The sequence below is a fragment of the Mus pahari genome, chromosome 14 (assembly GCF_900095145.1).
Source record: "Mus pahari chromosome 14, PAHARI_EIJ_v1.1, whole genome shotgun sequence".
Taxonomy (NCBI): Eukaryota; Metazoa; Chordata; class Mammalia; order Rodentia; family Muridae; genus Mus; species Mus pahari.
This window is the reverse complement of record NC_034603.1, coordinates 17,500,981-17,505,651: the sequence shown is the minus strand read 5'-3', so window position 1 is coordinate 17,505,651 and position 4,671 is coordinate 17,500,981. Positions and strand designations below refer to the sequence as shown.

The following is a 4,671-nucleotide window of genomic DNA, read 5'->3' as shown; positions in this document are numbered from 1 at the left end:
AAAAAAAAAAAAAAAAAAAAAGAAAGAAAGAAAGAAAGAAAGAAAGAAAGAAAGAAAGAAAGAAAAAGAAATTTGCTTTAAAATGCTTCAACCAAGAAAAATAAATAAATGTATCAGAATCCTGAAACTCCGGGCATACAATTCACTGTACTACCTCTACTTTGCTTAATATTTATTTATTTATTTATTTATTTATTTATTTATTTATTGAGATGGAACCTCACAATATAGCACTGGCTGGCCTTGACTCACAGAGCTCCAACTGCCTCTACCTTCTGGGACTAAAGACAGCACTGCTGCCTCCACCACCACTAATCAGTTGGAGAACAGATTGAGAAGGGATAAGAGAACCAAGAACTAGAGTTCCAAGAGGAAGTTATAGTGCAATCAATAAGATGGATGTGGTGGCCATCGTGTGTCCCCCATAACACAGAATCAAAAGGTTTTAATTTCTCAAAACTAGATGGGAAATCTCTTGAGCCAGTTTTTGATAGAACGACCTTAACCATCTGTGAAAACGCCTGTGGTAACATCAGTGAAAAAGCCAACCATGAGAAAGTCTCTATCCCTCATAAATTACTTACGACTCACATTTCTTGCAATTTCTGTACTTTCTCACATTCTACAGCTAGGTTGTACAAAAGTGCAAGCAGATATCAAGAACCTTCACTTACTACCTGTTCTGGACAGCGAGGAGTTATTTCTCAAACGTTGAGTCAACTCACAAGAGAGCACTCTTGGTTTAGTGGAAAATGACTCCTACAATGGCTGCAAGAAGAAACAGGTGTAATACCCTGCAGCTACTTTGAATTTCCAGATTTCAACTGTATTCCATAAGGGAATAGCCTATATGTCAAATGTGTTCCAGGGCTTCTGTAACTTAAGCTCTTAGGTACCATAGTTGATGACTAGAGAATGAAAGTAAGAGGCAACTCAAGAGCACAGAAGTGGAAGAATGTGCAGACGGAGGACGGAGTCTAAGTGATATACTGAAAAGAGGATTTGTGCTCTGGTTATTTTTTGCATTTAATTTATGAGAAGCATATGCAAATGGTTAACAAGATTTGTTTCTATTATTTAAAAGTTAGGAATAAGGACTGGAGGGATTTTTATAATGGAATATTCTCATAGTAGTGGAAGAGATACTTTTAGATACTCCAGCAATAAGGGAAGCAAAAGAGAGCATGAAGGGCAGTGGAGAGATTTTTCTGAAGCTAAGGACCCACTCAGGGATTAGCGTGAAGCAAGTAGTGTAGCCCATTTAAAAACTGAATGTAAAACAACAAAAAATACGTTATTAACCTCAGTCCCTCTTAATTTCAAAATCCTTATCCTAACAGAATCATTCCACATAATACCATTTGGCATAAAAACACTAAAACAACTCAAAGGTTATCAACTGCAATCTAAAGATTTATCTAAAACATCCTTTAAAAAGGCCAATCTACTAAGTGTTTGTAAAACAAACAACCCACCCGTTTCCGGATAAGAGTTCTGTAAAACAGACTCAGTAAGAACAGGAAAGCAGAAGGACTTATTATGCTACCACCTGTCTGAATAAAAGAGGAATGACATATATTTGCTAGTATTTGAATGAAGAAGTCCTTAAAGTCTACTCAACATCTTAACAAAAGTGTTTACCTTTTAAGGTAAGGCCTAGAACATCCTTTGAGAACAGTAAAAGAAAATCTTGTTTTCATATTTTGCATTAAATTTTTGTTTTTAAAAATCTTTGTATTTTAATGTCTTGGTCACGTGAACATTACGTATTCAAACACACACACACACACACACACACACACACATTCCAGACAGACAAAAGCTTCAGGCGTACACAAATGGTCTTGGCCATCTAGACTAACCATCTTAAGATAACACATTAGCCCAGGCACTCTCCACCTGACCTGTTTATCTTTCTTTCACATCGCTGCCCCAGGATTTCCCCAAGCGATCACTTGGGTTCAAGTGCCCTCACTGGCTTTTCCCTAAGCCAACACTTTCTCAGTTTGCTGTGGGGTGGGGGTGGGGTAGGGCAGATGGCCGCCTCCGGCTGCACCCACTGCCCTGCACGAGTTTCTCCTAGGAGAGGGCCAGGAAGTGGAAAGGTCTGCTTCCTCTCTCAACCCCTCTCCCCCATCAAAACGAAGGGAAGGGGTAACCGAATCAGGTCACCTCCGAGTCTCAGAAACAAACTTAATCGCAATCAGGGCAAATTTTTAGGCGCTAATAATCGGGATTCTCCTCCCTCTACGCACGAAACGGCCATGACAGTCAAGTAAGCCCGGGGCGGACTCTGGCCCTTCCTCGGCCCGGGGCCTGCTCCGATGGCAGCCTGCCCGCGCGCGGGGCCCGAGCCTGGGCTCTTCCTTCCCCTTCACTCCCAGAGGACGCTCCCCAGGGCGTGTGGAAAGTCACGCTCTCCCCGCCTCCCCCAGGACCCGCCCGGGACCGGAGGGCAGAGAAGGGAAGGGCGCGGCGGACCGGAGAGAGGCGGGAGCACCGCCGGCCCCGGACTCACGTACTGGCAGTGGCGGCGCCGCGGGAGCACGGCCGCCGGCGGGACAAAAGCGCGGACGGCCTGGCCGGAAAGACCCGCGCCGCAGGGGCACTTCCGAGGCCGCTCTGGGAAGCCGGAGGACTGACTCGATGGTCGGGCGCTGCTCGCGCACGTGACCCGCAGTTTGTGGGTGCTCGGCTGGCCTCCTAATCCCGGCTGGTCGGCCCGGAGAGGACGACGGGACTTCGAGTTGTCTTGGACTTTTATTCCAATTCCGGGGTGCATTGGGGGGCGGGCAATGAAATAACCAAGTGGTGTGGTAAAATAGATACTTCACTTCCTGCTTGTGAAGCTGAGCTCATAGTTAACGAGAAGTGAGGCTGGGAAGAGTCTAAGGAGGGAGGGCTGGGCTCCTGGGAGAAAGCGGAATATGGGGGGGTCTCATACCCGTTATTTCTAAAAGACCCTCCTCCCCCAACGCCAAGACCCTCAACAAAGCTCAAATCTCCAGGAAGCCTGCTATTTGGAAACTGCAGAAGAAAAGTAACTATCTCTCAGCTTCGCGTTTGGTTTCCTACGCGGACAAGGGACCTAGGTGTATATTTACTTAGCAAAGCAGATGTGACCTCCAGGTTTTCCCAGCATCTGTCCCAACCAGGCATACCCTGACCTCAACTTCCCAGCCCAGGGGCTGAGCTGCCCTATATAATCTAGAAGTTTTGGTCACTCTTGCTTGCTCTTTTTCGCTTCCTTTTTTATCTGAGTGCGCCCGTCCACCCCCCCCCCCACACACACACACTCCTTCCTCATGGGGGACTTTCCTGGCCACAGTCCTCAGAGCTAGTGAACTCGCCCACCAGAGAGCAGCTTCTCTATAAACCTGCCTTTAATCTAATCTGGTTTGAGTTGGCTCCTTTCTGTGGTGACAGAGAACCTATCACAGCTACCTTCTCCATTCTGCCTCTAACAAAATCCCCTTCACCCTCCCCATCCTTAACTACAAAACTCCAGTTTAAAGCCAGTAATCTGCACCAGTCTATTCCTGTTTTATATATATATATATATATCTTTGTAGTCACCTTAATAACTTGGAAATGTAGAAGGAACGGAAGTTTTAGTGTAGTAGTATCTACGACTGCATTCGGGCACTAAGTGCTATGCATCTCTAAGGTGGTCAGGGCAAGTGGGAAGTATGAAGTGATGTCCAACAGAGTAGGACAACAGTGAAGCCCAAGATGGAGCAGAGTCCTTGGTCCTTGTCAGACCAGCAAACAGCAAGTTATGGAGAAGAACATGGACAAGTTAGAGGTTGTTGGGAGATTCTTCCACAACCCAAACAGTAGCTGAGACACAGCTACAGAGTGCTTCCAAAGTGACCAGTGCCGCTAAAGACCAAGTGTCTAATTACATTTCATTGAAATAGCCACATACGTGCTAGGATCCCACTTACTGGATAGCACAACTCTGGGAAGAGCTTTGGGCAAGTCTTTGAAGCCTCCAGGAGAGTCCATAGTCTAAATTAAAGGCTATCACACTAGGCTGGCCTCTCACATTCCAAGATTTTGGATTCTTTTTTTTGTTTTGTTTTTCCGTTTAGATAATTAAGTATAAAAATCATTATATCTGGATTGGGACACTTTGTTCAGTAAAAGATAGCAGAGGGATCATAAAGCCTAAATAAATCATCTTGATTAGGTAACTTTTATTGTGGACAATGTTTTTGTTTTCCACCATGATTTTTGTTATTCAGGCATTTTTTTTTTTTTGGCCTTGTATTCACTTATACACACAGACACAGACACATAGACACAGACAGACACACACAAACATAGACATTCACATGGACACACAAACTTACAGAGACACACACAGAGTCCTTTTTTTTTAGCACTTGTCCTTTGAAACAGCTACCAAGACAGTGTCTAGACACAGCTTACCTGTTGTATAACTACTATGTACATTTGGTGGCTATTAAACACATGCAATATGGCTAGTCTGAAACTTAGAATACCCAAGATACATCTTGCAAAACACAAGAAAACCAAGAAGGATGACCATCGTGTGGATACTTCATTCTTCCTTAGAATAAGGAACAAAATACCCATGAAAGGATATAGGTACAGAGACAAAATTTAGAGCTAAGATGAAAGGATGGACTATCCAGAGACTACCCC

At 44.4% G+C, this 4,671-nt stretch overlaps 1 protein-coding gene across 7 annotated transcripts in view; it reads right to left on the bottom strand.

Moving 5' to 3' along the window:
- Window positions 1-2,772, bottom strand: part of Zfp62 (ZFP62 zinc finger protein) — a 15,984-nt gene extending 13,212 nt beyond the window's left edge. For 4 of the 7 annotated variants that reach the window (XM_021213850.2, XM_021213848.2, XM_029545831.1 and 1 more), the window contains exon 1: window positions 2,523-2,772. The gene's annotated coding sequence lies outside the window, so the exon portion shown is untranslated. Of the gene's footprint in view, window positions 1-1,475; window positions 2,442-2,481; window positions 2,501-2,522 lie in introns of those variants that run through there. The other 3 variants (XM_029545827.1, XM_029545828.1, XM_029545829.1) reach the window with 3 other exon arrangements.
- Between the last annotated feature and the right edge of the window lie 1,899 nt (window positions 2,773-4,671).